We start from the raw sequence: 22162 nt of genomic DNA on the forward strand, positions 1-22162 counted from the left end.
GAGGAACTCGTCGCAGTCACCCAGCTGGCGGTCGGCGGCCGCAACCTTCGCACTGCCCGGCTGATAGGGGATCAATGGCGGCGGGTCACGGCCATAGACCACACGAAACGGCGTCGTCTTCAGTGCCGTCTGGAATGATGTGTTGTAGCAAAATTCCGCCCACGGAAGCCAGCGCAACCAGCTCTTGGGCCGATCTTTGGCGAGACAGCGCAGCAGATAGACCCCCAAAACTCGATTTGTCACCTCCGATTGGCCATCGGTCTGGGGTGAAATGCCGTACTCATGCGCAGGGAGACACCGGCGAGCTTGAACAGCTCTCCCCAGAATGCGCTGTTGAAGACGGGGTCGCGATCACTGACGATGGAGCAGGGGATCCCGTGAAGGCAAACAATGTTGCCGAAGAATGCCGTCGCGACTGAGATCGCGGTGTAGGGGTGGCCGAGGGTGATGAAGTGGGCGTACTTGGAGAAGCGATCGACGACTGCGAGCACCACGGATTTGCCACCAACCCGAGGAAATCCCTCAACGAAGTCCAGAGCAATGTCTGCCCATACGACGCTCGGGACCTCCAATGGTTGCAGCAGGCCGGCAGGATGGAGATGCTCTGTTTTGTTCCGTTGACAGACCACACACCCCTTGATGTAGTCGCGCACAAGCCGGGCCGCCCCGGGGTTGAAGGAGGCGCGGAGTCGTTGCAGGGTCTTTTGGACACCCTCGTGGCCCGCGCCGTGAGCCGTGGCGAGGAGCTTAGGCTACAGCGTAGATGTTGGTTTTGGGACAAAGATGCACCCGTCGTGGAGGACGAACCCGTCCACAATGGACTAGGCGGCCGATGTCCGCCAGGTGCTCTGCTTCTCGGCAAAATTCGTCGAAGCAGTCAAAGGCCGGAGAGGAGATGGCGTGTGTGGCGGCGATCTCCTCATCACGGCGTGACAATGTGTCGGCCACCGTGTTCGTCTTCCCTGGACTGAACTCCATGCCGAAATCATATCCAAACAATATGCTTACCCACGTGTGTTGTGGTATGGCGGAGAGGCGCTGATCAAGAAGAAACTTGAGGGAGTAGTGGTCCGTGCGCACCACGAACGGCCGTGCCCACAGGTATGGCCGCCAGTGTCGCACTGCCTTGATGAAACCAATGAGCTCACGCTCGTACACTGCGAGCTTGCCATGCTATGGTGCCACCGGCCTACTGTAGAACGTGATTGGGCCGCCGTCCTGATGAAGCACGGCGCCAAAGCCCGAGCCAGAGGCGTCGCAGTTGATGATGAAGGGGACATCAAAGTCTAGCAATTGCAGGGCTGGGCCAGTCATGAGTGCCTGCTTGAGGGCGAGGAATGCCACGTCCGCATCACTGGACCAACAGAACGCCTCTCGCCTGAGGAGCTGGGTCAATGGTCGAGCCACCACGCCATAATCCCGGATGAATTTCCGGTAATACCCAGTGAGATCGAGGAATCCTCGTAGAACGCGCACCATCGTCAGCGCAGGCCATGCTTGCACGGCATCCACTTTGGCTGGGTCCATGGTGACGTTGCCGTCAGTGATGACGTGACCCAGATATGCCATAGAACGTTCGCCGAACGAGCACTTTCTTTGCTTGAGGGCAAGTTGGTGCGTGCGTAGCACCTGGAACACGACACGCACGTGCTGAAGGTGAGCCGCCCACAATGGACTATAGATGAGGATGTCGTTGAAGAAGACAAGGACGAAGCGGCAGAGTAACGGCTGCAGGATGCCGTTCATCATGGCCTCGAATGTCGATGGTGCGTTCGTGAGGCCAAACGCCATGATGACAAACTCGAAGTGGCCATGGTGGGTACGGAAGGCCGTCTTGGCAATGTCTTCAGGGTGCATGAGCACCTAGTGATACCCACTGTGCAATTCGAGCTTGGTGAAGAAGCGCGCACTCTTCAATTCGTCGAGGAGCTCATTAACCACAGGGATCAGGAACTTGTCCTTGATGGTCTTGGCGTTGAGGGCGCGATAGTCGACGCAGAAGCGCCAGCTGCCGTCCTTCTTCCGCATGAGCAGCACCGGTGATGAGAAGGGCGACGTGCTGGGGCGAATGATCCCCTGCTGCAGCTTCTTGATTTCGTCCTTCAATAGCTGGGGGTAGCGGTAGGGGTGAACCGTAACCGGTGGGGTGTCCGGCAGTAGATGGATGCGGTGGTTGCCGGCGCGTGGTGGCGGTAGCCCTTGCGACTTCTCGAAGATGTCCGCGAACTCCGCGAGTAGTAGCTGGAGCAGATCGCCCGTGGAGCAGGCGTGGACGTGGGCCGTTGGCGTGGTGGGCAAGCCAGACCACTGGACGCGGTGATCATCGCTCCAGAAGGACATTGTCCGCCGCCCAAAGTCCCACATGATTGGGCCCAGCGTGCTCAGCCATTGGCAGCCGAGGACCATCTCGTAGCCCTAAAGGGGAATGACGAAGAAGTCGATGGCGAACGCCTCGTGCCTAATGACGATGTGGACGGCGGGGCAGAAGCCGGTGCACGCGATGCGATCTCCATTTGCAACGCCGACCGTCAGTCCCGGGCGTAGGGCCGGTGCGAGGCCGAGGTGGCGCGCGGTGCCATCCGCGATGAAGCAGTGGGTGGATCCCGAATCCACCAATGTGTGGACCGACTGGTCAGCGATCACGGCGCTCAGCTGCATCATCAGGCTGGTGGCGATGCCGGAGAGCGCGTGGAGAGAGATCTGCACCACCTCATCCTCCTCATTTGCCGTGGTGTCATCGTCGAGCTCGAGCACATAGGTGCCGCGCATGGGGCATTCCTTGATGTGTGCACTGGAGAACTTGGCGGGGCAGTTGAAGCAGAGGCCGCCCTCGCGGCACTGTGCCATCTGTTCCGGCGTCAGGTGATTGAAGCGCGCTCCTGATGGCGAGCGCGCTTGCTGACCTGGTGGCGGTGCCGACGGCGTTGGCGGGTTGGAGGCGGAGACTGCCAATGGGGAGGACGCGTACGGTAGCGAAGGCGCAGGTGCACGGGTCGAGGCCGGCCGTGACGCTGCACGTTGGCCAGCCGAGGCAGCGTTGTGCGTAATGAGGCGGCCCTCGAAGGACCGCGCGAGGCTCATGGCATCCTCAAGGGACACCGAGCGTTGCAGCTCGACGTCGACTTACAGGGGGGCCCGAGACACGCGGTGAAGATGGCAACCTGCTGGAGCTCCGTCACGCCGTCGCAACGGGCCAGGAATGTCAGGAATCGATCCTGATATTCGGCCACCGTACCGGTGCGGCGTACCTGGATGAGCTCACCGAGGGGATTGCTGCGCGTCGGCGGTCCGAAGCGGAGGTTCACGAGCTCAACGAACCATTGCCACGTTGGAATGCCTTGATTGCGTTCGAGGTGGAAGTGCCATTGCTGCGCTGCGCCATCCATTTAAAAGGACGCCAGCCATACATTTTCATCGTCGGCGGTATGGGCGGCGCGGAAGAACTGCTCGCAGTGGTGCGTCTAGGCGATGGGGTCGGTGGAGCCGTCAAACTTGGGGAGGCGCAGCTTGTGGGACGCCGTCGGGGACGCCACCGTGGGATCGTAGGTGTGTTTGTCCCGCGACCCGGATCCAGACGACTCAGCAGCATCGCGCTGTGCCGATTGGACGTTGTTGACGGAAACATGGAGTCGCGCTTGATCTACTTTCAGCGAGGAAACCTCGCCTTCGACCGCCGTGACCTTGGAGAGGACGTCGGTGATCAACTGCTTGAGCTCACCATTGGTGGGTTAGGCCATGGCGGCAGATCGTAAGGCGCAGACGAGGGTGGGAACTTGGGTGGGATTTGTGGTGTGCGCATGGAAGGAAAAAAAAAATCTGGCTCTGAATACCAAATGATGTGGCTTAATGATGACAGCTTTATAGATCGAAAACTTAGAGGTAACAAGGCCAAATTGAACCGAGTTCGCCCTCCGAGGAGGCTCTGAACCTTCGGGATTCAATCTTCCTGGCTGCCTATTAACCCTAACCTAGCTGGCTTATATCATGCCGGCGGCTAAAAACCTTCCAAATCTCCTAACAACCAAATCCAAACTTAATAATTTATCTAACAAACTAATCTTCCGGGGCTGGCTGCTGCTGTGTGCGCCGCCTGCGCTGGTAAACACGGCCCACAAAGGCGTCCACAACAGTTAGTGATCTCATGCATTACCATGTCCAACTTGATCCAGAAACTTATATCCACTCTATTTCTAGGGAGATGCTTCACATTACTGAATATTAGCATTTGGCCTCTTCTCCATTGAAGATTTATACTTCCCTCTAGTACCGCTAGTTTACATTTGCTTCTCTGTCCCTGCACTTAACGTGTGCTTCATAAAGTTACAAAAAGATTGCCCTCCTTAGGCCATTCCTTTGTCCTGTAGCCCAGTCTCATTAAAGTAGCTCCGAACAATTGCCCTTCGCTTGTGTGATCATTTTTTAATTAAGAAGTACAGTTTTTTTAATATAATCTTAATTGAAAGAATGGATATGGTTGGAACAACTAACTAAAATAACATTCTCGATTTTTTTCTGATTTATTTATTTCACATTTCCTACTTGTAGGATACTAGGGGAAAAGTGCATGTGAAGTGCACAAAAATACATAGTCATGCACCAGAAGTATTCATGTTTTAAAATATTGTCACAGATGGCTTCGTTAGAATTACTATGTATATAAATGTTTTTGGAAAATAAATATACTTGTAGAGTTCTCCCTGATTTCTTTTCTTTTTGTTCTTACCACTTCTTTCTTATACTTTCAAAGTCACTATTCAAATTAGATGACATGGTTTTTAAGGCAGTAAGGTGAGCTGTGGCGACCCACCCCCTTCCAGATGCCTAGGCGAGTAAGACGCGCGGCAAGGCGACACCATACTCATATCCTAATTTAGGATGAAGCAGCATAAACATACCTTGTTGCTGTCAATTCTGAAGCAGAGAGTAGCAAATAACAAAATTGAGCAAAATGCAGTAAGGTACAATCACATGAATCAGTCATCAGGCACACATTCACAAAAAACTAGCTTATTATATAATATGTACAGTGTATGTACAGTGGAGTAGAGCAGCCAATGTTGTTTGCCTCCTACTGCAGGAAGCTCAGCACAGCAGAGCAGAGTATATCCATGTCCAATCTAACCAAGCATGGATGTAGATGTAGGCGGACTGGATTGGTCGTAGCAGAAGGGATGGGAGCCGCTGGACCGAGGTGCGGGCACAGCTGGACTGAGGCCCTGTGCCGCCAACGAGGATTCCGAGAGCCGCCGCCCTCTTCTCCTTCCGTTTCTTTGTTCCTCTCTAAATCCGCGTGCGGCACAGATGGGGTCGCTTGTGGAGGTGTAGGCGCGCAATTCCTGCGCACACACGCTGCTCCCGCCGTTTCTCCCTCATGCCAAATCGTTTTGGCTCGTGGGGTGTCTGCTGGGCGGGAAAACGATGCCAATCACTACTAGAAAAAGGGCCATGGGCACCGGTTTGAAAGAGGCTTAGGTACCGGATTTCGAACCGGTACCCCGACACCGGGACCAAAGGCGTTGGTCTAAGATACCGGGTTTTTTAACCGGTGCCTAAAGTCTTCTTCAGTACCGGTTGAAAATAGCAACCGGTACCAAAGACCACCACGGGCGTTCCGCATCCACTCCCCGGCCCGTTCCCTCGCATCCTCTCCCATTCCCCTCGCACCCCCCACCAATCATTCAAAAAATAAACCACAAAATATAGATACAATTCATAGATTTCGCAAATCATTCAAAGAATCGATGAGTAGATACAATCCATACAATTCGATATGCATCTCTATTCCAAAAAAAAAGAAAAAAATCACCCACGGCGGCAGCTTCTCGCTCGCCCACTGGATGACGCTGCCGGTCTTGTCCTTGCCGGCGACGGCGCTCTCCTTGGCGTACTCGCCGGCCTTGTGCTTGGCGGCCTCGAGGGCCTCGGCGGTCTTGTGCTTGGCGGCCTCGGTGGCCTCAGCAGTCTTCTGCTTGGCGGCCTCGGTGGCCTCGCCGGCCTTCTGCTTGGCGACGAGTGCGCGCGCTGCCCGCGGCGGCGGCACGCGCGCAGGGCCTACGGTGGCGTCTCGCGCGCAGGGCCCGTGGCGGCGGCACGCGCGGAGGGCTCGTGGCGGCGGCACAAAGCCCGGCGAGGAGGCCAAGAAGACCTCCCTGCTGGTGTCGAACAGCCTCTGCATCGGCGACTGGGAAGGCACCTCCGGGGCCTTCTGGCGACGGCGGCGGATCTTCTTGGACGAGGCGCGGCCCTTGTCGGAGAGGCGGTGGGGGAGAGATCCAGCCTGGCCCTGGGCTCCGCCACCTTGCTCCCTCCGACCTGAACCGGTATGACAGGGCGAGACCGCGGTCAGGAGCTGCTACCGATGCCGCAGCGGGATCTTGCCTGAAGGCGCGGCGGCAGGACCAGCCGGAAGAGGCGAGACAGGTCCCGGCGGCGCGGTGGCGAACTGGGCGAGGGGATCGGCGGGGGTGGGTATAAATCCTAAATCGGGAGGAGAGAATGGATTGCTGATATTTCCGTCCATCGGGGGCTTTGTGCCGCCGCCGTCGCCAGAAGGCCCCGGCCAAGAAGACCCTCGCGCCGAGGATGAGGGAGAGAGATGAGAGGTAGAAAAATGAGGGGGTAGAGATCGAGATGAGAGCTCAGTTACGACGGCCAGGATTTTAAAATATCGGACAAGGCATGCATTGGCACCGGGTCATGACTTACCCACTGCTAATGGCTGCTCTAAAGGCACCGGTTCTTATTATTATCCGGTGCCATTTATGTTTGGACCAATCGGAACCGGCTCATGGTATTAACCGGTATCTTTGATATTTAATTGGTACCGGTTTCTAACGCGGCGTAACTTTCCGGCGTTTGACGCAGGCCAAGAGTACCGGCTGATGTTTCAACCGGTACCAATGCCTAGTATTAGTACCGGTTGCAACATGAACTGGTACTTTTGGCCTGGACCTTTGGCTTGTTTTCCAGTAGTGAATCATGCCTAGGCGACGACATTGGACGCCATACACGGGGAGGGCACGGCGATCGCGACGCCAGGATTGAAATTCTGCTCAGACAACAAGGCGACGACTTAAAAACCATGCTAGATAACGGATGAGAATTGTTTTTGTGTGGTTTAACGGTTGGTGGTGTAATATGAACTTTTCCATTTGAAATCGGCTACCACGCAATCTTCCTCTCTGAATGTACATTATTGGTAATTGGTAAATGCGATCCTTTCCCCCTTAAGAAAATATTATTCGGAAGGGAAAATACCATCTCTTATGGAATGACTTCTGTCAAAGTTGTCACATGTTTTTATTGACATTTGTCGTTTTTAGGTGAACATGCAAAATTTTTTTGGGAAAATTTCGAATCAGTATCTATTATTTTCTAAATGATAACTTTTTTACATCTTTATCTTCTATTGTAGATAGCCTTATTAGTATCTTGCAGTTCTGTTACCTAAAGGTAAATAAGTTTCAATTGTAGATAGCCTTATTACTTGCAGTTTTGTTACCTAAGGTAAATAAGGCTTACATTTTGTTGCTATGATGGGTTTTGGTCAAGACCACTGGATCATCATCTATGCTATATATTTTATTTTTTTTATTGTTGTGTTCCATCCTATCCCCATTTGTTTTAACATTTTATTGTTACTTTAGTACATTTACTTCTACTGATGTTCTGGTTATGACATCTTGAGGTTATATGTTGGAACCAGTTTCTCCAGCTGATTATTGCTTTCATTCTTTCTGTGCAAAGGCACGTTCCAAGCTCCGGCACCACAATGCAGCTGTACAAGTACCCATAGGATTAGAAGAGGAGTTCGAGGGTCTTGTTGATCTTGTAGAAATGAAGGCTTATAAGTTCGAGGGTTCTAGTGGGTGAGTCTTGTTCTTGAGAGATTTTCCATAGGGCTTTTTTTTTTGGCATCTTAGATGGCACATCTATTTCTAATGTGCAGACAGAATGTCACCGCATATGATGTTCCATCGAACATGGCAGATTTAGTCAATGAGAAGCGACGTGAACTTATTGAAGTTGTTTCCGAAGTAGACGATCAGCTTGCTGAAGCTTTTCTAAATGATGAGCCAATAACAGCTAATCAGCTTAAGGTTTGTTCAACTTGACTTTAAAAAACATTTTAGATCACCCCCCCCCCCCCAAAAAAAAGTCTACTATCTCCATTATTTTTATTGTTCTGTTACTTGATTATCGTGCAGATATATATTTTGTAAGGGATTGTGAATATAGAATATATATAGTTGATCTTGCTATGTTAAAAACATTTTGGTAGTCAGATAGCGGCTCTGCTTTCTTAATTTGTCAGTAGAACATGTAACGAGTAATTTGTATGATGGAAGATGATTATTTGAATTTTTTCAGTAATTAAGTTAAAAACAAGCCTAAATTCCTTTTGAATTTCAGACCGGTTATTTACGGCAAGGTGTTTCTATAATTTGTCAACATAAGCTCATGATCAAAATTGACCTGTAATTTGTCCAGCAAAACCAAGAGAGAAATGTAATTATGCATGCATAAATGTTTACAGTATCATCTAATTAAATAAAAAAAATTCCTGTAGATGTAAAAGTGATTGTTGAAAGGATGTGATGTCCTTGGGCCTTATTGGTTGGGGTTATAAATCCACACCTGTTGAAGTTTTTGATCCTATGCTATGAAAAATGGTTTACACAATTATATGCTCTGTAAGGAAAAAAGTATGTCCTGCAAATCTGTAGCCCTTGTTTATTGGTGATATGTATAATGCTTTGAAGTCTTGGTCCTATACCAAAGCAAATATTTTTTATGCATTTGTATGAGCTGAAATTGAAACATTTAGAATTTGTAATTAAATCTTTATGTTCAAGATATGCAGATGATCTTTTTCTGATTGGTATTTGAGTTCACAACAGGATTTGTTATTTATGACATGATATCTTGCCAACTTATTGGCACAAAAGTTTACAGTCAAAATCTACATTTGTTTGCATCTTTCCTATTTCTGACTATACTAGGTTTTAAAAATGCATGATAATGGTATTGATAAATTGATGACCGGTTAGTTCTTCCAAAATTGTTGTCATGCTGCTTGATGTTATATTCTTAATCAGGCAGCTATTCGAAGAGCAACAGTGGCACGGAAGTTCATACCAGTTTACATGGGAAGTGCATTCAAAAATAAGGTTTGTTGCTGCAATTTTCGTCCAGTCCCTGAATGTTTTCATTTATTTTTTATTTCTTGTGCAAATGGTTTTAAAAGACCCATATCGTCTTGGTTGATAATGAAAATGGTTGCTAAACCTGTGTTCCTAAAGGTTTTGAAACAGCTCTAGAATTTATTGTTACTGATTTTGCTTAGCAAATAGCTGGATTGTAAATTTAAAACAAGCAGCTGTGATTGAATGGGCCTTGCTGCTTTTGTATTTCAGAACTTTAATTTAATGCATGACGTATAGTATGATATAACTAAAACTTTTTAAGTATAATAATTCTACTAGTGGTAAGAGCAAGCCCTTAAAAGTTCATGTGGCAAGTCACACTAAGGCTGTATTGAAAGCCCAAATGTAATACAGACTAAATTATGTCATATATGCTATTTTCCTAATGCTACAAATACAGGTGTCAATCTTCTCTAATTCCAAAAGTAAAGGTAGCAAATTAAAAATTGAAATTATGTACCGATCTTTTATTTTTAGAATATACACATTATCTGTATGAACCATATGCAAACAAACCTGTTTTGTAACTTATTATGTGTTGCACTGAAAATATGTTTGTGCCATCAACCATCTTTGGATGTCTTAGGTGCTTGCAATTTAAGATCTTCTGTAGACCTACAATCAAGCACAATGCTACTATTGTACAATCCATTTGTTCACGGCATTCAAAAGGGATCTGACTCAAAGGAATAATAGAGTAATTGCATTGGATAAGCATCTGCTTTGCTCTTCGTCCTCCTATCACCAATGTAGTAGGAGATAGCCAATTTAGCGCAGACTTATTAATGCTTTAGGACTATTTAAGTCAACAACAATCACCCATAACTGTGGGTATTGGCTGTTTATCAAACTTTGGTGAAGATAAGTCTTTGAAGTTTTGTAACCGCTCTAGGATGAGAAATATAAGCAGCTGTGATACAATGTTGGCAGTTATACTGTTAATTCTAACAGTGAAATGATTTATATAAGATGATTGCACAGTTTTTTGAGCTTACACTGTCTGCTTTAATTGGTTTTATAGGGTGTTCAACCACTTCTTGATGGTGTGCTGGACTATCTACCATGCCCATTGGAGGTTGACAACTACGCCCTTGATCAAAACAAATCGGAAGAGAAGGTACTAAGGGATTTCAACAATTGTATTATAAAAATAGATCAAATCTTTTCTTCGCTCTTTTTAACACTTCCCATCTTGTACCACTCATCCTACTAGTGGAAATGACAAGGTGGTATGTATATAATGGTAAGAAGGTTGGGAAGCTTGTTTGTAACTGTGGAGCATTTCCACTGTAGCCTTCCGTTATATTTAGTGACAAATTTCATACTATTATTGTTTGCATTGAGTTACAGCTTTTATCTTGGTCTTAGGTATTATTGGCTGGGACTCCAGCTGAGCCACTTGTTGCATTAGCGTTTAAGCTAGAAGAAGGCCGTTTTGGTCAGCTGACATATCTATAAGGTGATTCATTGTTCTTCTAGTTACTGATCTATTGTTTTCTTGCTGATTATCTCTGTAGTGGAAGAAAATTCTATGATATTTACCTAACTACTTTATTCTTACTGTTTCTTTCTAGAATCTATGATGGTGTGATACGGAAGGGTGACTTTACATACAATGTCAATACAGGGAAGAAAATCAAAGTGAGGCTTAATTTTTTCTCGAATGTGCAGGAGAACTGCGCATCATTATATTAAGAAGAAAATGAGGTACCCCTTCAAGGGTTACAGAAAGAGGCACTATAACACTCCCTAGAAATACATCTTATCACTCACTCTCTTAAAGTAAACTACAAGACCAAGGCTAGACCAGACCCAAAATTAGGTGATCATAGGGGCCAGGGCAAGGAGGAAGGAGACTCCTTTAGCCCCAGCAGATAGATCACTGCGGCAGATCCTCCTTGGTGGTCGAGATGATGCTGCTCAAATCAGGGTCAGCCCCATCAAAGACACACCGGTTTCGTTGATTCCATAGATTCCATGCTCCCAAAATGACTATAGAATTGACTCCTTTTTGGACCTGACCAGATACCCAGTTACTCACATTATCCCACCAATCATCGAAAATCAGATCATCCGGTCCCAGGGCAAGTGCTTGCAGTCCAAGCCCTTGCAGCACATTGAACCACATCTGGTGGGAAAAAACACAAGAGACCAGTAAGTGGTCTATTGTTTCCTCAACCTGGTCACTGAGGGGGCACACAGTAGGGTGGGGAAGTCCTTTTCTTGCTAGGCGATCAGCTGTCCAACATTTTTTGTGTGCCACTGTCCACATGAAGAATTTGCACTTGTCAGGTGCCCAACTCTTCCAGAGGCTTAATTTCAACTTCCAAGTCCCAGCAAGGCAGTTGAGCCATTGCTTTCAATTGTTTTTTGAGCAGGGACCTTTAAAGGCTTTAACAGTTGAATATAGCAACATTTTCAACTCAAAGGACCATAAAAAATTATTGGTTGAATATGCTATGAAGAATATAAAAGGGGCTTACTGTATATACAAAAGGGAGGCATTTTAAAGTGTCTGGCTTTGGAGCCCTTAAAATTCTACTCTATAGACAAATGGATGTTATTACAGCAAATAACTGCTATCAGTGGCAGTTGAGTCGAAATGACGGCCATTTCATGATAGAGCTAGTAGTAATAGTATAACAAAAATATTGGTAGTATGCTTCTTGTTTATGTTAGTAAGTAATCCTTGTGTTAGTACTTAATTACCTTCTAGAAGTATTATAGATCAGCTAGTATATTTCCTCAGTAAGTAAAGCTAGCAGATGTTCTCTTACCACAAATAGATGTAGACAATTTTGTTTTTCCTTAGGGGGTATTTAGGAGAGCTCCACCCTCAAAAAAACAGCTCCAGTCCACAAACTCCACTCCACCAAATAAACTCCATCATGTTTGGCTACTGTCTAACTCCACTCAACAGCTCTAAAAGGACAGCCCAGCTCCTTGCACCCCGCCAGCCAGCAGCATTCGCCAGCAGATCGTCTCGGCCCATCTAAACTCCCCTCACTTCCACGCGGGCCCTGCTTGTTAGGTAATTCTTCTACCTCCACTCCACCTTTCCTCTTCCTCCTTCCTGGGTGTGGGATGTGGTTTTTCCGCATGTACTGGTGGCCACATGGACTATCGCCACCGTCGGAACATCTTCCTGCACTGATTTTTGTGTAGAGAGCGGGAATATGGAACACAGCTAGTACACTTAAATGAAGGGGAGGAATGACGATGTGGGTCCCAGCACAGGATCAACGGTTAGGATAGTGCCGGCGGACACAAGTACATGCAGGCAAGCCTTTCCCCTTGGGTGTGCCCCTGCAGGTGACGGGAGCCCTGGTGGCACCGGCGCCAGCGGGAGCCCCGGCAGGCGGCGGCACTGGCGGTAGCACCGACGGGAGGTAGCGGTGGCGGTCGCGATAGTACCTCCGAGCGACGACGGCGGGAGCCCCGGCGGGAAGCGGGCGGCAGCAGCAGAGGCAGCTTCGATGGGCGGCGGCGATGGCGGCCCCCCGCGGGGGCGGCAGCAGGAGCATGAGGCCAATGGATCAGTTTGTTGACTTTTTCTTTTCTTGAAGGGGTATATGTGTAACCAGTGGCAGGTGGGTAATTATCCCCCAACTCCATCAGGTCCACTATTTGGTGGAGCACCTCTTGAAGAGCTCCCAAAAAAATTTGGAGTAGAGCCAATTTTTCCTGGAGTGGTGTGGAGCTAGTTGACCTGTTTGGATATTTTTTCATGGAGTGGAGCTGTTTTTGGTGGAGCGAGCAAAGCTCTCCCAAACACCCCCTTGGTAGTGTAGAGGTCGGTTTCAAACTTATGGCATATGTACACCAGAGAGGAGAACGTAACAATTGCATGAATTTTTGCACAGTGGTTTTGGAGTGGATGCCAATATGCCTTGGGTATTTCATGACATATTCATGGCTCTGTTAGTGGGGTAGTGGTTGTTTGCTGTGCACTATTGTACAAGTGTGCTTTTCATCCACACATTTTTCACGGAAAATATTGACTAATTAGATTGGGTGAATTGATTAGTAATTACTGATTTTAAGTTGCATTAATGTCTTCGGGCCAGGGCCTGTGGCTTTGGGTCATTCTAACTGGCTGAGGCAGTTCATGAAGAATGATTAGAGTGTTAGATCATCCAACAACAACAACAACATAGCCTTTTTTCCCAAGCAAGTTGGGGTAGGCTAGAGATGAAACCCGAAAGAAATAAGTTCAAGGTTCAGGCACATTGATAGCTAGTCTCCAAGCACTCCTATCCAAAGCTATCTCTTTAGAGATATTCCAATCCTTAAGGTCTCTCTTAACCGACTCATCCCACGTCAGTTTAGGTCTACCTCTACCCCTCTTTACATTGTCGACCCGCTCAATAACCCCATTACCCACCGGTGCCTCAGGAGGCCTTCGTTGGACATGTCCAAACCATCTCAGCCGATGCTGGGTAAGTTTCTCCTCAATTGGTGCCACTCCGACCCTATCCCGAATAACTTCGTTCCGGACTCTATCTCTCCTTGTGTGCCCGCAAAACCACCGCAACATCCGCATCTCTGCTACACTCAGTTGCTGGACATGTCGCCTTTTTGTAGGCCAACATTCGCCAGACGAATTGCTGTCCTATAGAATTTGCCTTTTAGCTTTTGTGGCACCTTCTTGTCACAAAGGATGCCAGAAGCTTGCCGCCATTTCAACCAGCCAGCTGAAATTCTATGCCTAACATCTTCATCAATGTCGCCATCCTTTTGTAGCACCGATCCTAAATACCGAAAAGTATCCTTCTGGACCACCACTTGTCCATCTAGACTAACATCTCCCCCCTCATGCCTAGTCGCGCTGAAATCGCACATCATGTACTCGGCCTTGGTCCTACTAAGTCTGAACCCTTTCGACTCTAACGTGCGTCTCCACAGCTCTAACTTCCTACTAACCCATGCCCTACTCTCGTCAACTAGCACCACATCATCAGCAAAGATCATACACCAAGGGATCTCACCTTGTATATCCCTTGTGACCTCATCCATCACTAAAGCAAATAAATAAGGGCTCAATGCTGACCCCTGGTGTAGGCCTATGTTAATAGGAAAGTCAGTGGTGTTGCCATCACATGTCCGGACAAACATCGTCGCATCCTTGTACATATCCTTAATGAGGGTAATGTACTTAGTTGGGACTTTGTGCTTCTCCAAGGCCCACCACATGACATTTCTCGGTACTTTGTCATATGCCTTCTCAAGGTCAATGAAGACCATGTGCAAGTCCTTCTTCTGTTCCCTATATCTCTCCATCAATTGTCGTATTAAGAAAATCGCCTCCATGGTTGACCTTCCAGGCATGAACCCAAATTGGTTTTGGGTCACACTTGTCACTCTTCTTAGGCGATGCTCGATAACCCTCTCCCAAAGCTTCATCGTATGGCTCATCAGCTTAATCCCACGGTAGTTAGTACAACTTTGAACATCACCCTTGTTTTTGAAGATAGGTACTAATATACTTCTCCTCCATTCTTCCGGCATCTTGTTTGACCGAAAAATGAGATTAAAAAGCTTAGTTAACCATACTATTGCTCTATCTCCTAGGCATCTCCACACCTCAATGGGGATACCATCAGGGCCCATCGATTTACCTCCCTTCATCCTCTTCAAAGCCTCTCCGATCTCTACCTCCTGAATTCTCCTCACAAAACGTCTGTTGGTATCGTCAAAAGAGTCATCTAACTCAAGGGTAGGGTCCTCACTCTCCCCATTAAACAACTTGTCGAAGTACTCTCTCCATCTATCCATGATCTCCTCATCCTTCACTAGCAGTCGATCTGTCCCATCCTTAATGCATTTGATTTGGTTGATGTCCCTTGTCTTCCGCTCGCGGATCCTAGCCATCCTATAAATGTCCTTCTCCCCTTCTTTCGTGCCTAGCCGTTGATACAGGTCATCATACGCCTTACCCTTTGCTACATTCACAGCTCAGTGTTAGATCATCCAAATGAATCTTTTTTTTTGAACCCACATTACATTGTTCTTGTTATAGGGATTGAAAACTCACTTTATAATGTGGATGCAGGTTAATATTATTGATACTCCAGGTCACGTGGATTTCACCATTGACGTTGAAAGGGCACTCCGTGTTCTTGATGGTGCTATACTTGTGCTATGTAGTGTTGGTGGCGTACAAAGTCAGTCGATCACTGTTGATCGGCAAATGAGAAGATATGAAATTCCAAGGGTTGCGTTCATTAACAAGTTGGACCGTATGGGAGCTGATCCATGGAAGGTTCTTAACCAGATGAGCATCAGTCTGATTTTGCAGATAGCACTTTAGTTCTGGAAAAAAAATTCCTCTCTCTGTTCATTAAATTATGCCTTATTCCATGTATTCAATATGTTTTAGAATTTCGCGCCAGGAAGACAAACTTAAGAAATTGCCATGGTAATATCATATCATTAGCTAAACTATGATGCTATCATTGTAATGGAGAACATTTTGTATGATAATGAACATTCCTATGCATCTGAAGAAATCATTCTCAATGCTTTACTAATCAGCAAACAGCACAGCGCACAGGCTAGCTTAGGAGGCAAAAAATGAAGTAATTGATGACTGATGTATTTTCTTGCCATCCCATCCAGAGCACTATCATTAGTATCCAACTAGAGAGACACTCATTACTATAAATTAGATCACCATGATCTCACCCAAATCCTAATGAAGTTGCGTTTCAAAAAAAAAGAAAAAGAAATCAACACTACAACACTTAGTCAAAAAAAATGTACCAATTAACCCCACACACCTGTGCTAGCTTACTAATATAATATTAGTTGAGCATGATACTGTATAGTTAGTGATGTGGCTTAACGATGACAGCTTTATAGATCGAAAGCTTGGAGATAACAAGGCCAAATTGAACCCAGTTCGCCCTTCGAGGAGGCTCTGAACCTTCGGGCTTCAATCTTCTTGGCTGCCTATTAACCCTAACCTAGCCGGCTTATATCATGCCGGCGGCTGACAAACCTTCCAAATCTCCTAACAACCAAATCCAAACTTACTAATTTATCTAACAAAGTAATCTTCCTGGGCCGGCGGCTGCTGTGTGCGCCGCCTGCGCTGGTAAACACGGCCCACAAAGGCGGCCACAACACTTCCTCCCTCGCTATGAAACAGCTCGTCCTCGAGCTAGAAATCTGGGTGTTGCTGCTTGAAATCCGTCACCATCTCCCAAGTAGCATCGGCAGTTGGACGCCCCAACCACTGCACCAAGACCTGCCATTGGCCTTAGTTGAGACGGGTTTTCAATCTGTGTTACCGGGACACGGGTGCGGGTGTCGGACTCGGCAAGCTCAGAAAATTAGGATTCGAGGATTCGTCCAATATATATTTTTAAAATTAATTTAATAGTATTTTAGCTTTTCAAATAATAAATATATTCTGAGTGTAGACCTATAACACAAACTAGAAGGCCACAAGAGATCCCATTAATGCTTCACCCAAGGAAAAGGCCTGAGAGCACAGCAAAAGCTACAGACTAGCTACAGTATCTACATGACAGAACCCTCAAATCGGCAGTGAAAACACTTCTCTCTCTACTGCTACACATGCATCCATGTCTTCTGCTCGTTTGCTAACTTGTGCACATCAGCACATGACCTTTTTCTCTCTCCCCCGGCAACAAGATTCGTCCTCACCGTGTCAGATACGAATCCAGCAGTGTCAGGTGCGTGTCGACACTGCGATGCGCACCGACGCGGCAAAAAAATTTTGGACATACGTGTCCATGTAACACAGTTTTCAATACGCTGGTAGGAACAGGGAGGACCCTGCCATGTTTGATTGGGGCAACTGCACAACCTCCGCCGGTGGCTCACCGACGAACTTCTTGAGGAAGATGACGTGGAAAACTGGGTGAATGCGTGCGCGCGGGGGCAATGCCAGATGATATGCCACTGAGCCAATCCGTGCCTCCACACGAAATGGCCCGTATAAGCGAGGCGCCAACTTGCCTGCAGCCTTGTCCGTGATAGCGGCCGCCATCCGCTGGTGAAGACGAAGCCAAACCCAGTCACCCACGGCGAACTGCACATCGCGATGGTGACCATCGTAATGACTATGCATCAGCTCTTGCGTGTGCAGCAGAAGCTCTTTAACGTCGGCGAGGAACTCGTCGCGGTCACCCAGCTGGCGGTGGGCGGCCGCAACCTTCGCACTGCCCGGCTGATAGGGGATCAATGGCGGCGGGTCACGGCCATAGACCACACGAAACAGCGTCATCTTCAGTGCCGTCTGGAATGATGTGTTGTAGCAAAATTCCGCCCACGGAAGCCAGCGCAACCAGCTCTTGGGCCGATCTTTGGCGAGACAGCGCAGCAGATAGACCCCCAAAACTCGATTTGTCACCTCCGATTGGCCATCGGTCTGGGGGTGAAACGCCATACTCATGCGCAGGGAGACATCGGCGAGCTTGAACAGCTCTCCCCAGAATGCGCTGTTGAAGACGGGGTCGCGATCACTGACGATGGAGCAGGGGATCCCGTGAAGGCGAACGATGTTGTCGAAGAATGCCGTCGCGACTGAGATCGCGGTGTAGGGGTGGCTGAGGGCGATGAAGTGGGCGTACTTGGATAAGCGATTGACGACTGCGAGCACCACGGATTTGCCACCAATCCGAGGAAATCCCTCAACGAAGTCCAGAGCAATGTCTGCCCATACGACGCTCGGGACCTCCAATGGTTGCAGCAGGCCGGCAGGATGGAGATGCTCTGTTTTGTTCCGTTGACAGACCACACACCCCTTGATGTAGTCGCGCACAAGCCGGGCCGCCCCGGGGTTGAAGGAGGCGCGGAGTCATTGCAGGGTCTTTTGGACACCCCCGTGGCCCGCGCCGTGAGCCGTGGCGAGGAGCTTAGGCTACAGCGCAGATGTCGGTTTTGGGACAAAGATGCACCCGTCGTGGAGGACGAACCCGTCCACAACGGACTAGGCGGCCGATGTCCGCCAGGTGCTCTGCTTCTCGGCGAAATTCGTCGAAGCAGTCGAAGGCCGGAGAGGAGATGGCCTGTGTGGCGGCGATCTCCTCATCATGGCGTGACAATGTGTCGGCCACCGTGTTCGTCTTCCTTGGACTGAACTCCATGCCGAAATCATATCCAAACAATTTGCTTACCCACGTGTGTTGTGGTATGGTGGAGAGGCGCTGATCAAGAAGAAACTTGAGGGAGTAGTGGTCCGTGCGCACCACGAACGGCCGTGCCCACAGGTATGGCCGCCAGTGTCGCACTGCCTTGATGAAACCAATGAGCTCACACTCGTACACTGTGAGCTTGGCATGCTATGGTGCCACCGGCCTGCTGTAGTACGCGATTGGGCCGCCGTCCTGATGAAGCACGGCGCCAAAGCCCGAGCCAGAGGCGTCGCAGTTGACGATGAAGGGGACATCGAAGTCTGGCAATTGCAGGGCTGGGCCAGTCATGAGTGCCTGCTTGAGGGCGAGGAACGCCACGTCCGCATCACTGGACCAATAGAACGCCTCTCGCCTGAGGAGCTGGGTCAATGGTCGAGCCACCACGCCATAATCATGGATGAATTTCCGGTAATACCCAGTGAGATCGAGGAATCCTCGTAGAACGCGCACCGTCGTCAGCGCAGGCCATGCTTGCACGGCATCCACTTTGGCTGGGTCCATGGTGACGTTGCCGTCAGTGATGACGTGACCCAGATATGCCACAGAACGTTCGCCGAACGAGCACTTTCTTTGCTTGAGGGCGAGTTGGTGCGTGCGTAGCACCTGGAACACGACACGCACGTGCTGAAGGTGAGCCGCACACAACGGACTGTAGATGAGGATGTTGTCGAAGAAGACGAGGACGAAGCGGCGGAGTAACGGCTGCAGGATGCCGTTCATCATGGCCTGGAACATCGATGGTGCGTTCGTGAGGCCAAACGCCATGATGACGAACTCGAAGTGGCCATGGTGGGTACGGAAGGCCGTCTTGGCAATGTCTTCAGGGTGCATGAGCACCTAGTGATACCCACTTTGCAAGTCGAGCTTGGTGAAGAAGTGCGCACTCTTCAATTCGTCGAGGAGCTCATTGACCACAGGGATCAGGAACTTGTCCTTGATGGTCTTGGCGTTGAGGGCGCGATAGTCGACGCAGAAGCGCCAGCTGCCGTCCTTCTTCCGCATGAGCAGCACCGGTGATGAGAAGGGCGACGTGCTGGGGCGAATGATCCCCTGCTGCAGCTTCTTGATTTCGTCCTTCAACAGCTGGGGGTAGCGGTAGGGGTGAACCGTAACCGGCGGGGTGTCCGGCAGTAGATGGATGCGGTGGTTGCCGGCGCGTGGTGGCGGTAGCCCTTGCGGCTTCTCGAAGATGTCCGCGAACTCTGGGAGTAGTAGCTGGAGCAGATCGCCCGTGGAGCAGGCGTGGACGTGGGCAGTTGGCGTGGTGGGCAAGCCAGACCGCTGGACGCGGTGATCATCGCTCCAGAAGGACATTGTCCGCCGCCCAAAGTCCCACATGATTGGGCCCAGCGTGCTCAGCCATTGGCAGCCGAGGACCATCTCGTAGCCCTCCAGGGGAATGACGAAGAAGTCGATGGCGAACGCCTCGTGCCCAATGACGATGTGGACGGCGGGGCAGAAGCCGGTGCACGCGATGCGATCTCCATTTGCAACGCCGACCGTCAGTCCCGGGCGTAGGGCCGGTGCGAGGCCGAGGTGGCGCGCGGTGCCATCCGCGATGAAGCAGTGGGTGGATCCCGAATCCACCAATGCGTGGACCGACTGGTCAGCGATCACGGCGCTCAGCTGCATCGTCAGGCTGGTGGCGATGCCAGAGAGCGCGTGGAGAGAGATCTGTACCTCCTCATCCTCCTCATTTGCCGTGGTGTCGTCGTCGAGCTCGAGCACATAGGTGCCGCGCATGGGGCATTCCTTGATGTGTGCACTAGAGAACTTGGCGGGGCAGTTGAAGCAGAGGCCGCCCTCGCGGCACTGCGCCATCTGTTCCGGGGTCAGGCGATTGAAGCGCGCTCCTGATGGCGAGCGCGCTTGCTGACCTGGTGGCGGTGCCGACGGCGTTGGCGGGTTGGAGGCGGAGACTGCCAATGGGGACGACGCGTACGGTAGTGAAGGCGCAGGGGCGCGGGTCGAGGCCGGCCGTGACGCCGCACGCTGGCTAGCCGAGGTAGCATCGTGCGTAATGAGGCGGCCCTCGAAGGACCGCGCGAGGCTCATGGCATCCTCAAGGGACACCAGGCGTTGCAGCTCGACGTCGACTTACAGGGGGCCCCGAGACCCGCGGTGAAGATGGCAACCTGCTGGAGCTCCGTCACGCCGTCGCAACGGGCCAGGAACGTCAGGAATCGATCCTGATATTCGGCCACCGTACCGGTGCGGCGTACCTGGATGAGCTCGCCGAGGGGATTGCTGCGCGTCGGCGGTCCGAAGCGGAGGTTCACGAGCTCAACGAACCATTGCCACGTTGGAACGCCTTGATTGCGTTCGAGGTGGAAGTACCATTGCTGCGCTGCGCCATCCATTTAAAAGGACGCCAGCGTTCGAGGTGGAAGTACCATTTCATCATCGGCGGTATGAGCGGCGCGGAAGAACTGCTCGCAGTGGTGCGTCTAGGCGATGGGGTCGGTGGAGCCGTCAAACTTGGGGAGGCGCAGCTTGTGGGACGCCGTCGGGGACGTCGCCGTGGGATCGTAGGTGTGTTTGTCCCGCGGCCCGGATCCAGACGATTCAGCAGCATAGCATCGCGCTGTGCCGATTGGACGTTGTTGACGGCAACATGGAGTCGCGCTTGATCTACTTTCAGCGAGGAAACCTCGCCTTCGACCGCCGTGACCTTGGAGAGGACGTCGGTGATCAACTGCTTGAGCTCACCATTGGTGGGTTAGGCCATGGCGGCAGATCGTAAGGCGCAGACGAGGGTGGGAACTTGGGTGGGATTTATGGTGTGTGCATGGAAGGAAAAAAAAATCTGGCTCTGAATACCAAATGATGTGGCTTAATGATGACAGCTTTATAGATCGAAAACTTAGAGGTAACAAGGCCAAATTGAACCCAGTTCGCCCTCCGAGGAGGCTCTGAACCTTCGGGATTCAATCTTCCTGGCTGCCTATTAACCCTAACCTAGCTGGCTTATATCATGCCGGCGGCTAAAAACCTTCCAAATCTCCTAACAACCAAATCCAAACTTAATAATTTATCTAACAAACTAATCTTCCTGGGCTGGCTGCTGCTGTGTGCGCCGCCTGCGCTGGTAAACACGGCCCACAAAGGCGTCCACAACAGTTAGTGATCTCATGCATTACCATGTCCAACTTGATCCTGAAACTTATATCCACTCTATTTCTAGGGAGATGCTTCACATTACTGAATATTAGCATTTGGCCTCTTCTCCATTGAAGATTTATACTTCCCTCTAGTACCGCTAGTTTACATTTGCTTCTCTGTCCCTGCACTTAACGTGTGCTTCATAAAGTTACAAAAAGATTGCCCTCCTTAGGCCATTCCGTTGTCCTGTAGCCCAGTCTCATGAAAGTAGCTCCGAACAATTGCCCTTCGCTTGTGTGATCATTTTTTAATTAAGAAGTACAGTTTTTTTAATATAATCTTAATTGAAAGAATGGATATGGTTGGAACAACTAACTAAAATAACATTCTCGATTTTTTTCTGATTTATTTATTTCACATTTCCTACTTGTAGGATACTAGGGGAAAAGTGCATGTGAATTGCACAAAAATACATAGTCATGCACCAGAAGTATTCATGTTTTAAAATATTGTCACAGATGGCTTCGTTAGAATTACTATGTATATAAATGTTTTTGGAAAAGAAATATACTTGTAGAGTTCTCCCTGATTTCTTTTCTTTTTGTTCTTACCACTTCTTTCTTATACTTTCAAAATCACTATTCAAATTAGATGACATGGTTTTTAAGGCAGTAAGGTGAGCTGTGGCGA

At 49.4% G+C, this 22162-nt stretch overlaps 1 long non-coding RNA gene and 1 pseudogene across 1 annotated transcript; both read left to right on the top strand.

The window, feature by feature from the left end:
• Nucleotides 1-22162, top strand: part of LOC120703542 — a 45596-nt pseudogene that overhangs the window by 1741 nt on the left and 21693 nt on the right.
• LOC120703543 lies at nt 7750-10665 on the top strand. Its single transcript, XR_005687064.1, has 5 exons — nt 7750-7868; nt 7990-8099; nt 9099-9170; nt 10228-10323; nt 10575-10665. It is a non-coding gene; the product is annotated as an uncharacterized LOC120703543 (long non-coding RNA).

The sequence above is a fragment of the Panicum virgatum genome, chromosome 4K (assembly GCF_016808335.1).
Source record: "Panicum virgatum strain AP13 chromosome 4K, P.virgatum_v5, whole genome shotgun sequence".
Lineage (NCBI taxonomy): Eukaryota > Viridiplantae > Streptophyta > Magnoliopsida > Poales > Poaceae > Panicum > Panicum virgatum.